Genomic DNA, 13,259 nt, shown 5'->3' with positions numbered 1-13,259 from the left:
AAGAGCATCCCTAGTCTTGCCAGTGCACTCTCTGGACTCACTGCACTGCATCCCTAGTTGTGCCAGTGCACTCTCTGCACTCACTGCACTGCATCCCCAGTGGTGCCAGTGCACTCACTGGACTCACTGCACTGCATCCCCAGTGGTGCCAGTGCAATCTCTGGACTCACTGCATTGCATATCCAGTGGTGCCAGTGCAATCTCTGGACTCACTGCAGAGCATCCCTAGTCTTGCCAGTGAACTCTCTGGACTCACTGCACTGCATCCCCAGTGGTGCCAGTGCACTCTCTGCACTCACTGCACTGCATCCCCAGTGGTGCCAGTGCACTCTCTGGACTCACTGCAGTGCATCCCCAGTGGTGCGAGTGCACTCTCTGGACTCACTGCAGTGCATCCCCAGTGGTGCCAGTGCACTCTCTGGACTCACTGCAGTGCATCACCAGTGGTGCCAGTGCACTCTCTGAACTCACTGAGGTGAATCCCCAGTGGTGCCAGTGCAATCTCTGGACTCACTGCACTGCATCCCCAGTGGTTCCAGTGCACTCTCTGGACTCACTGTACTGCATCCCCAGTGGTGCCAGTGCACTCTCTGGACTCACTGCAGTGCATCCCCAGTGGTGCCATTGCACTCTCTGGACTCACTGCACTGCATCCCCAGTGGTGCCAGTGCACTCTCTGGACTCACTGTACTGCATCCCCAGTGGAGCCCGTGCACTCTCTGGACTCACTGCACTGCATCCCCAGTGGTGCCAGTGCACTCTCTGGACTCACTGCACTGCATCCCCAGTGGTGCCAGTGCACTCTCTGGACTCACTGCACTGCATCACCAGTGGTGCCAGTGCACTCTCTGGACTCACTGAAGTGCATCCCCAGTGGTGCCAGTGCACTCTCTGGACTCACTGCACTGCATCCCCAGTGGTGCCAGTGCACTCTCTGGAGTCACAGCACTGCATCCCCAGTGGTGCCAGTGCAATCTCCGGACTCACTTCACTGCATCCCCAGTGGTGCCAGTGCACTCTCTGCACTCACTGCACTGCACCCCCAGTGGTGCCAGTGCGCTCTCTGGAGTCACAGCACTGCATCCCCAGTGGTGCCAGTACACTCTCTGGACTCACTGCACTGCATCCCCAGTGGTGCCAGAGCACTCTCTGGACTCACTGCACTGCATCCCCAGTGGTGCCAGTGCACTCTCTGGACTCACTGCACTGCATCCCCAGTGGTGCCAGTGCACTCTCTGGACTCACTGCACTGCATCCCCAGTGGTGCCAGTGCGCTCTCTGGAGTCACAGCACTGCATCCCCAGTGGTGCCAGTGCACTCTCTGGACTCACTGAAGTGCATCCCCAGTGGTGCCAGAGCACTCTCTGCACTCACTGCACTGCATCCCCAGTGGTGCCAGTGCGCTCTCTGGAGTCACAGCACTGCATCCCCAGTGGTGCCAGTGCACTCTCTGGACTCACTGCAGTGCATCCCCAGTGGTGCCAGTGCACTCTCTGCACTCACTGCACTGCATCCCCAGTGGTGGCAGTGCACTCTCTGGACTCACTGCACTGCATCCCCAGTGGTGCCAGTGCACTCTCTGTACTCACTGAAGTGCATCCCCAGTGGTGCCAGTGCACTCTCTGGACTCACTGCACTGCATCCCCAGTGGTGCCAGTGCGCTCTCTGGACTCACTGCACTGCATCCCCAGTGGTGCCAGTGCACTCTCTGGACTCACTGAAGTGCATCCCCAGTGGTGCCAGAGCACTCTCTGCACTCACTGCACTGCATCCCCAGTGGTGCCAGTGCGCTCTCTGGAGTCACAGCACTGCATCCCCAGTGGTGCCAGTGCACTCTCTGGACTCACTGCAGTGCATCCCCAGTGGTGCCAGTGCACTCTCTGCACTCACTGCACTGCATCCCCAGTGGTGGCAGTGCACTCTCTGGACTCACAGCACTGCATCCCCATTGGTGCCAGTGCAGTCTCTGCAGTAACTGCAGTGCATCCCCAGTGGTGCCAGTGCACTCTCTGGACTCACTGCAGGGCATCCCCAGTGGTGCCAGTGCACTCTCTGGACTCACTGCACTGCATCCCCAGTGGTGCCAGTGCGCTCTCTGGAGTCACAGCACTGCATCCCCAGTGGTGCCAGTGCACTCTCTGCACTCACTGCACTGCATCCCCAGTGGTGCCAGTGCACTCTCTGCACTCACTGCAGTGCATCCCCAGTGGTGCCAGTGCACTGTCTGCACTCACTGCACTGCATCCCCATTGGTGCCAGTGCACTCTCTGGACTCACTGCAGTGCATCCCCAGTGGTGCCAGTGCACTCTCTGGACTCACTGCAGGGCATCCCCAGTGGTGCCAGTGCACGTTCTGCACTCACTGCACTGTACCCCCAGTGGTGCCAGTGCACTCTCTGGAGTCACAGCACTGCATCCCCAGTGGTGCCAGTGCACTCTCTGGACTCACTTCACTGCATCCCCAGTGGTGCCAGTGCAATCTCTGCACTCACTGCAGAGCATCCCTAGTCTTGCCAGTGCACTCTCTGGACTCACTGCACTGCATCCTTAGTTGTGCCAGTGCACTCTCTGCACTCACTGCACTGCATCCCCAGTGGTGCCAGTGCACTCACTGGACTCACTGCACTGCATCCCCAGTGGTGCCAGTGCACTCTCTGGACTCACTGCACTGCATCCCCAGTGGTGCCAGTGCACTCTCTGGACTCACTGCAGTGCATCACCAGTGGTGCCAGTACACTCTCTGGACTCACTGAGGTGCATCCCCAGTGGTGCCAGTGCAATCTCTGGACTCACTGCATTGCATCCCCAGTGGTGCCAGTGCAATCTCTGGACTCACTGCAGAGCATCCCTAGTCTAGCCAGTGCACTCTCTGGACTCACTGCACTGCATCCCCAGTGGTGCCAGTGCACTCTCTGCACTCACTGCACTGCATCCCCAGTGGTGCCAGTGCACTCTCTGGACTCACTGCAGTGCATCCCCAGTGGTGCGAGTGCACTCTCTGGACTCACTGCAGTGCATCCCCAGTGGTGCCAGTGCACTCTCTGGACTCACTGCAGTGCATCACCAGTGGTGCCAGTGCACTCTCTGAACTCACTGAGGTGAATCCCCAGTGGTGCCAGTGCAATCTCTGGACTCACTGCACTGCATCCCCAGTGGTGCCAGTGCACTCTCTGGACTCACTGTACTGCATCCCCAGTGGTGCCAGTGCACTCTCTGGACTGACTGCACTGCATCCCCAGTGGTGCCAGTGCACTCTCTGGACTCATCGCAGTGCATCCCCAGTGGTGCCAGTGCACTCTCTGGACTCACTGTACTGCATCCCCAGTGGAGCCCGTGCACTCTCTGGACTCACTGCACTGCATCCCCAGTGGTGCCAGTGCACTCTCTGGACTCACTGCACTGCATCCCCAGTGGTGCCAGTGCACTCTCTGGACTCACTGCACTGCATCCCCAGTGGTGCCAGTGCACTCTCTGGACTCACTGAAGTGCATCCCCAGTGGTGCCAGTGCACTCTCTGCACTCACTGCACTGCATCCCCAGTGGTGCCAGTGCACTCTCTGGAGTCACAGCACTGCATCCCCAGTGGTGCCAGTGCAATCTCCGGACTCACTTCACTGCATCCCCAGTGGTGCCAGTGCACTCTCTGCACTCACTGCACTGCACCCCCAGTGGTGCCAGTGCGCTCTCTGGAGTCACAGCACTGCATCCCCAGTGGTGCCAGTGCACTCTCTGGACTCACTGCACTGCAGCCCCAGTGGTGCCAGAGCACTCTCTGGACTCACTGCACTGCATCCCCAGTGGTGCCAGTGCACTCTCTGCACTCACTGCACTGCATACCCAGTGTTGCCAGTGCACTCTCTGGACTCACTGCACTGCATCCCCAGTGGTGCCAGTGCACTCTCTGGACTCACTGCACTGCATCCCCAGTGGTGCCAGTGCACTCTCTGGACTCACTGCACTGCATCCCCAGTGGTGCCAGTGCACTCTCTGTACTCACTGAAGTGCATCCCCAGTGGTGCCAGTGCACTCTCTGGACTCACTGCACTGCATCCCCAGTGGTGCCATGCGCTCTCTGGAGTCACAGCACTGCATCCCCAGTGGTGCCAGTGCAATCTCTGGACTCACTGCACTGCATCCCCAGTGGTGCCAGTGCACTCTCTGGACTCACTGTACTGCATCCCCAGTGGTGCCAGAGCACTCTCTGCACTCACTGCACTGCATCCCCAGTGGTGCCAGTGCGCTCTCTGGAGTCACAGCACTGCATCCCCAGTGGTGCCAGTGCACTCTCTGGACTCACTGCAGTGCATCCCCAGTGGTGCCAGTGCACTCTCTGCACTCACTGCACTGCATCCCTAGTGGTGGCAGTGCACTCTCTGGAGTCACAGCACTGCATCCCCAGTGGTGCCAGTGCACTCTCTGGACTCACTGCAGTGCATCCCCAGTGGTGCCAGTGCACTCTCTGGACTCACTGCAGGGCATCCCCAGTGGTGCCAGTGCACGTTCTGCACTCACTGCACTGTACCCCCAGTGGTGCCAGTGCACTCTCTGGAGTCACAGCACTGCATCCCCAGTGGTGCCAGTGCACTCTCTGGACTCACTGCACTGCATCCCCAGTGGTGCCAGTGCAATCTCTGCACTCACTGCAGAGCATCCCTAGTCTTGCCAGTGCACTCTCTGGACTCACTGCACTGCATCCCTAGTTGTGCCACTGCACTCTCTGCACTCACTGCACTGCATCCCCAGTGGTGCCAGTGCACTCTCTGGAGTCACAGCACTGCATCCCCAGTGGTGCCAGTGCAATCTCCGGACTCACTTCACTGCATCCCCAGTGGTGCCAGTGCACTCTCTGCACTCACTGCACTGCACCCCCAGTGGTGCCAGTGCGCTCTCTGGAGTCACAGCACTGCATCCCCAGTGGTGCCAGTGCACTCTCTGGACTCACTGCACTGCATCCCCAGTGGTGCCAGAGCACTCTCTGGACTCACTGCACTGCATCCCCAGTGGTGCCAGTGCACTCTCTGGACTCACTGCACTGCATACCCAGTGTTGCCAGTGCACTCTCTGGACTCACTGCACTGCATCCCCAGTGGTGCCAGTGCACTCTCTGGACTCACTGCACTGCATCCCCAGTGGTGCCAGTGCACTCTCTGGACTCACTGCACTGCATCCCCAGTGGTGCCAGTGCACTCTCTGGACTCACTGAAGTGCATCCCCAGTGGTGCCAGTGCACTCTCTGGACTCACTGCACTGCATCCCCAGTGGTGCCAGTGCGCTCTCTGGAGTCACAGCACTGCATCCCCAGTGGTGCCAGTGCAATCTCTGGACTCACTGCACTGCATCCCCAGTGGTGCCAGTGCACTCTCTGGACTCACTGAAGTGCATCCCCAGTGGTGCCAGTGCACTCTCTGCACTCACTGCACTGCATCCCCAGTGGTGCCAGTGCGCTCTCTGGAGTCACAGCACTGCATCCCCAGTGGTGCCAGTGCACTCTCTGGACTCACTGCAGTGCATCCCCAGTGGTGCCAGTGCACTCTCTGCACTCACTGCACTGCATCCCCAGTGGTGGCAGTGCACTCTCTGGAGTCACAGCACTGCATCCCCATTGGTGCCAGTGCACTCTCTGGACTCACTGCAGTGCATCCCCAGTGGTGCCAGTGCACTCTCTGGACTCACTGCAGGGCATCCCCAGTGGTGCCAGTGCACGTTCTGCACTCACTGCACTGTACCCCCAGTGGTGCCAGTGCACTCTCTGGAGTCACAGCACTGCATCCCCAGTGGTGCCAGTGCACTCTCTGGACTCACTGCACTGCATCCCCAGTGGTGCCAGTGCAATCTCTGCACTCACTGCAGAGCATCCCTAGTCTTGCCAGTGCACTCTCTGGACTCACTGCACTGCATCCCTAGTTGTGCCAGTGCACTCTCTGCACTCACTGCACTGCATCCCCAGTGGTGCCAGTGCACTCACTGGACTCACTGCACTGCATCCCCAGTGGTGCCAGTGCACTCTCTGGACTCACTGCACTGCATCCCCAGTGGTGCCAGTGCACTCTCTGGACTCACTGCAGTGCATCCCCAGTGGTGCCAGTGCACTCTCTGGACTCACTGAGGTGCATCCCCAGTGGTGCCAGTGCAATCTCTGGACTCACTGCATTGCATCCCCAGTGGTGCCAGTGCAATCTCTGGACTCACTGCAGAGCATCCCTAGTCTTCCAGTGCACTCTCTGGACTCACTGCACTGCATCCCCAGTGGTGCCAGTGCACTCTCTGCACTCACTGCACTGCATCCCCAGTGGTGCCAGTGCACTCTCTGCACTCACTGCAGTGCATCCCCAGTGGTGCGAGTGCACTCTCTGGACTCACTGCAGTGCATCCCCAGTGGTGCCAGTGCACTCTCTGGACTCACTGCAGTGCATCACCAGTGGTGCCAGTGCACTCTCTGAACTCACTGAGGTGAATCCCCAGTGGTGCCAGTGCAATCTCTGGACTCACTGCACTGCATCCCCAGTGGTGCCAGAGCACTCTCTGGACTCACTGTACTGCATCCCCAGTGGTGCCAGTGCACTCTCTGGACTCACTGCACTGCATCCCCAGTGGTGCCAGTGCACTCTCTGGACTCACTGCAGTGCATCCCCAGTGGTGCCAGTGCACTCTCTGGACTCACTGTACTGCATCCCCAGTGGAGCCCGTGCACTCTCTGGACTCACTGCACTGCATCCCCAGTGGTGCCAGTGCACTCTCTGGACTCACTGCACTGCATCCCCAGTGGTGCCAGTGCACTCTCTGGACTCACTGCACTGCATCCCCAGTGGTGCCAGTGCACTCTCTGGACTCACTGAACTGCATCCCCAGTGGTGCCAGTGCACTCTCTGCACTCAATGCACTGCATCCCCAGTGGTGCCAGTGCACTCTCTGGAGTCACAGCACTGCATCCCCAGTGGTGCCAGTGCAATCTCCGGACTCACTGCACTGCATCCCCAGTGGTGCCAGTGCACTCTCTGGACTCACTGCAGTGCATCCCCAGTGGTGCCAGTGCACTCTCTGCACTCACTGCACTGCACCCCCAGTGGTGCCAGTGCGCTCTCTGGAGTCACAGCACTGCATCCCCAGTGGTGCCAGTGCACTCTCTGGACTCACTGCACTGCATCCCCAGTGGTGCCAGTGCAATCTCTGGACTCACTGCAGAGCATCCCCAGTGGTGCCAGTGCACTCTCTGGACTCACTGCACTGCATCCCCATTGGTGCCAGTGCACTCTCTGGGCTCACTGCACTGCATCCCCAGTGGTGCCAGTGCACTCTCTGGACTCTCTGCACTGCATCCCCAGTGCTGCCAGTGCACTCTCTAGACTCACTGCACTGCATCCCCAGTGGTGCCACTGCACTCTCTGGAGTCACTGCACTGCATCCCCAGTGGTGCCAGTGCACTCTCTGGACTCACTGCACTGCATCCCCAGTGGTGCCAGTGCAATCTCTGCACTCACTGCACTGCATCCCCAGTGGTGCCAGTGCACTCTCTGCACTCACTGCACTGCATCCCCAGTGGTGCCAGTGCGCTCTCTGGATTCAAAGCACTGCATCCCCAGTGGTGCCAGTGCACTCTCTGTACTCAATGCACTGCATCCCCCGTGGAGCCAGTGCACTCTCTGGACTCACTGCACTGCATCCCCAGTTGTGCCAGTGCACTCTCTGGACTCACTGCAGTGCATCCCCAGTGGTGCCAGTGCACTCTCTGGACTCACTGCACTGCATCCCCAGTGGTGCCAGTGCACTCTTTGGACTCACTGCACTGCATCCCCAGTGGTGCCAGTGCACTCTCTGGACTCACTGCACTGCATCCCCAGTGGTGCCAGTGCACTCTCTGTTCTCACTGAAGTGCATCCCGAGTGGTGCCAGTGCACTCTCTGGACTCACTGCACTGCATCCCCAGTGGTGCCAGTGCGCTCTCTGGAGTCACAGCACTGCATCCCCAGTGGTGCCAGTGCACTCTCTGGACTCACTGCAGTGCATCCCCAGTGGTGCCAGTGCACTCTCTGGACTCACTGCAGTGCATCCCCAGTGGTGCCAGAGCACTCTCTGCACTCACTGCACTGCATCCCCAGTGGTGCCAGTGCGCTCTCTGGAGTCACAGCACTGCATCCCCAGTGGTGCCAGTGCACTCTCTGGACTCACTGCACTGCATCCCCAGTGGTGCCAGTTCAATCTCTGGACTCACTGCAGAGCATCCCCAGTGGTGCCAGTGCACTCTCTGGACTCACTGCAGAGCATCCCCAGTGGTGCCAGTGCACTCTCTGGACTCACTATACTGCATCCCCAGTGGTGCCAGTGCACTCTCTGGACTCACTGCAGTGCATCCCCAGTGGTGCCAGTGCACTCTCTGCACTCACTGCACTGCATCCCCAGTGGTGCCAGTGCACTCTCTGGAGTCACAGCACTGCATCCCCAGTGGTGCCAGTGCACTCTCTGGACTCACTGCAGTGCATCCCCAGTGGTGCCAGTGCACTCTCTGGACTCACTGCACTGCATCCCCAGTAGTGCCAGTGCACTCTCTGGACTCACTGAGGTGCATCCCCAGTGGTGCCAGTGCAATCTCTGGACTCACTGCACTGCATCCCCAGTGGTGCCAGTGCACACTCTGGACTCACTGCACTGCATCCCCAGTGGTGCCAGTGCACTCTCTGGACTCACTGCACTGCATCCCCAGTGGTGCCAGTGCATTCTCTGGACTCACTGCACTGCATCCCCAGTGGTGCCAGTGCACTCTCTGCACTCACTGCACTGAATCCCCAGTGGTGCCAGTGCACTCTCTGGACTCACTGCACTGCATCCCCAGTGGTGCCAGTGCACTCTCTGCACTCACTGCACTGCATCCCCAGTGGTGCCAGTGCACTCTCTGGAGTCACAGCACTGCATCCCCAGTGGTGCCAGTGCAATCTCCGGACTCACTGCAGTGCATCCCCAGTGGTGCCAGTGCACTCTCTGGACTCACTGCAGTGCATCCCCAGTGGTGCCAGTGCACTCTCTGCACTCACTGCACTGTACCCCCAGTGGTGCCAGTGCGCTCTCTGGAGTCACAGCACTGCATCCCCAGTGGTGCCAGTGCACTCTCTGGACTCACTGCACTGCATCCCCAGTGGTGCCAGTGCACTCTCTGGACTCACTGCACTGCATCCCCAGTCGTGCCAGTGCAATCTCTGGACTCACTGCAGAGCATCCCTAGTCTTGCCAGTGCACTCTCTGGACTCACTGCACTGCATCCCCAGTGGTGCCAGGGCACTCTCTGCACTCACTGCACTGCATCACCAGTGGTGCCAGTGCACTCTCTGGACTCACTGCACTGCATCCCCAGTGGTGCCAGTGCAATCTCTGGACTCACTGTAGTGCATAGCCAGTGGTGCCAGTGCACTCTCTGGACTCACTGCAGTGCATCCCCAGTGGTGCCAGTGCACTCTCTGGACTCACTGTACTGCATCACCAGTGGTGCCAGTGCACTCTCTGGACTCACTGCACTGCATCCCCAGTGGTGCCAGTGCAATCTCTGGACTCACTGCAGTGCATCCCCAGTGGTGCCAGTGCACTCTCTGGACTCAGTGCACTGCATCACAGGTGGTGCCAGTGCACTCTCTGGACTCACTGCACTGCATCCCCAGTGGTGCCAGTGCACTCTCTGGACTCACTGCAGTGCATCCCCAGTGGTGCCAGTGCACTCTCTGGACTCACTGCACTGCATCCCCAGTGCTGCCAGTGCACTCTCTGGACTCACTAAACTGCATCACCAGTGATGCCAGGTCACTCTCTGGACTCACTGCACTGCAACCCCAGTGCTGCCAGTGCATTCACTGGACTCACAGTACTGCATCTCCAGTGGTGCCAGTGCACTCTCTGGGCTCACTGCAGTGCATCCCCAGTGGTGCCAGTGCACTCTCTGGACTCACTGCAGTGCATTCTCAGTGGTGCCAGTGCACTCTCTGGACTCACTGCAGTGCATCCCCAGTGGTGCCAGTGCACTCTCTGGACTCACTGCACTGCAGCCCCAGTGGTGCTAGTGCACTGTGTGGACTCACTGCACTGCATCCCCAGTGGTGCCAGTGCAATCTCTGGACTCACTGCAGTGCATCCCCAGTGGTGCCAGTGCACTCTCTGGACTCACTGCACTGCATCCCCAGTGGTGCCAGTGCACTCTCTGGACTCACTGCACTGCATCCCCAGTGGTGCCAGTGCACTCTCTGGACTCACTGCACTGCATCCCCAGTGGTGCCAGTGTACTCACTGGACTCACTGCACTGCATTCCCCAGTGGTGCTAGTGCACTCTCTGGACTCACTGCACTGCATCCCCAGTGGTGCCAGTGCACTCTCTGGACTCACTGAAGTGCATTCTCAGTGGTGCCAGTGCACTCTCTGGACTCACTGCACTGCATCCCCAGTGGTGCCAAAGCACTCTCTGGACTCACTGCATGGCATCCCCAGTGGTGCCAGTGCACTCTCTGGAGTAACTGCAGTACATCCCCAGTGGTGCCAAAGCACTCCATGGACTCCCGACACCGCATCCCCAGTGGTGCCAGTGCACTCTCTGGAGTCACTGCGCTGCATCCCCAGTGGTGCCAGTGCACTCTCTGGACTCACTGCAGTGCATCCCCAGTGGTGCCAGTGCACTCTCTGGACTCACTGCACTGCATCCCCAGTGGTGCCAGTGCACTCTCTGGACTCACTGCAGTGCATCACCCGTGGTGCCAGTGCACTCTCTGGACTCACTGCGCTGTATCCCCAGTGGTGCCAGTGAAGTCTTTGGACTCACTGCACTGCATCCCCAGTGGTGTCAGTGCACTCTCTGGAGTCACTGAAGTGCATGCCCAGTGGTGCCAGTGCACTCTCTGGACTCACTGCACTGCATCCCCAGTGGTGCCAGTGCACTCTCTGGACTCACTGTACTGCATCCCCACTGGTGCCAGTGCACTCACTGGACTCACTGCACTGCATCACAAGTGGTGCCAGTGCACTCTCTGGACTCACTGCACTGCATCCCCAGTGGAGCCCGTGCACTCTCTGGACTCACTGCACTGCATCCCCAGTGGTGCCAGTGCAATCTCTGGACTCACTGTACTGCATCCACAGTGGTGCCAGTGCACTCTCTGGACTCACTGCAGTGCATCCCCAGTGGTGCCAGTGCACTCTCTGGACTCACTGTACTGCATCACCAGTGGTGCCAGTGCACTCTCTGGACTTACTGCACTGCAGCCCCAGTGGTGCCAGTGCACTCTCTGGACTCACTGCACTGCATCACAGGTGGTCCCAGTGCACTCTCTGGACTCACTGCACTGCATCCCCAGTGGTGCCAGTGCACTCTCTGGACTCACTGCACTGCATCCCCAGTGGTGCCAGTGCACTCTCTGGACTCACTTCTCTGCATTCCCAGTGGTGCCAGTGAAGTCTCTGGACTCACTGCACTGCATCCCCAGTTGTGCCAGTGCACTCTCTGGACTCACTGTACTGCATCCCCAGTGGTGCCAGTGCACTCTGTGGACTCACTGAACTGCATCCCCAGTGGTGCCAGTGCACTCTCTGGACTCACTGCACTGCATCGCCAGTGGTGCCAGTGCACTCTCTGGACACACTGCACTGCATCCCCAGTGGTGCCAGTGCACTCTCTGCACTCACTGCACTGCATCCCCAGTGGTGCCAGTGCACTCTCCGGACTCACTGCAATGCATCCCCAGTGGTGCCAGTGCACTCTCTGGACTCACTGCAGTGCATCACCAGTGGTGCCAGTGCACTCTCTGGACTCACTGCACTGTATCCCCAGTGGTGCCAGTGAAGTCTTTGGACTCACTGCACTGCATCCCCAGTGGTGTCAGTGCACTCTCTGGAGTCACTGAAGTGCATCCCCAGTGGTGCCAGTGCACTCTCTGGACTCACTGCACTGCATCCCCAGTGGTGCCAGTGCACTCTCTGGACTCACTGTACTGCATCCCCACTGGTGCCAGTGCACTCACTGGACTCACTGCACTGCATCACAAGTGGTGCCAGTGCACTCTCTGGACTCACTGCACTGCATCCCCAGTGGAGCCCGTGCACTCTCTGGACTCACTGCACTGCATCCCCAGTGGTGCCAGTGCAATCTCTGGACTCACTGTACTGCATCCACAGTGGTGCCAGTGCACTCTCTGGACTCACTGCAGTGCATCCCCAGTGGTGCCAGTGCACTCTCTGGACTCACTGTACTGCATCACCAGTGGTGCCAGTGCACTCTCTGGACTCACTGCACTGCAGCCCCAGTGGTGCCAGTGCACTCTCTGGACTCACTGCACTGCATCACAGGTGGTCCCAGTGCACTCTCTGGACTCACTGCACTGCATCCCCAGTGGTGCCAGTGCACTCTCTGGACTCACTGCACTGCATCCCCAGTGGTGCCAGTGCACTCTCTGGACTCACTTCTGTGCATTCCCAGTGGTGCCAGTGAAGTCTCTGGACTCACTGCACTGCATCCCCAGTTGTGCCAGTGCACTCTCTGGACTCACTGTACTGCATCCCCAGTGGTGCCAGTGCACTCTGTGGACTCACTGAACTGCATCCCCAGTGGTGCCAGTGCACTCTCTGGACTCACTGCACTGCATCCCCAGTGGTGCCAGTGCACTCTCTGGACTCACTGCACTGCATCCCCAGTGGTGCCAGTGCACTCTCTGGACACACTGCACTGCATCCCCAGTGGTGCCAGTGCACTCTCTGCACTCACTGCACTGCATCCCCAGTGGTGCCAGTGCACTCTCCGGACTCACTGCAATGCATCCCCAGTGGTGCCAGTGCACTCTCTGGACTCACTGCAGTGCATCACCAGTGGTGCCAGTGCACTCTCTGGACTCACTGAAGTGCATCCCCCGTGGTGCCAGTGCAATCTCTGGACTCACTGCACTGCATTACCAGTGGTGCCAGTGCACACTCTGGACTCACTGCACTGCATCCCCAGTGGTGCCAGTGCACTCTGTGGACTCACTGCTCTGCATCCCCAGTGGTGCCAGTGCACTCTCTGGACTCACTGAAGTGCATTCTCACTGGTGCCAGTGCACTCTCTGGACTCACTGCACTGCATCCCCAGTGGTGCCAGTACACTCACTGGACTGACTGCACTGCATCCCCAGTGGTGCCAGTGCACTCTCTGGAGTCACTGAGCTGCATCCCCAGTGGTGCCAAAGCACTCTCTGGACTCCCGACACCGCATCCCCAGTGGTGCCAGTTCACTCTCTGGAGTCACTGCGCTGCATCCCCAGTG

Source organism: Anser anser, assembly GCF_964211835.1.
Source record: "Anser anser genome assembly, chromosome: Z".
NCBI classification, from domain to species: Eukaryota; Metazoa; Chordata; class Aves; order Anseriformes; family Anatidae; genus Anser; species Anser anser.
The sequence above is the reverse complement of the archived record's forward strand: the minus strand, read 5'-3'. Positions refer to the sequence as shown.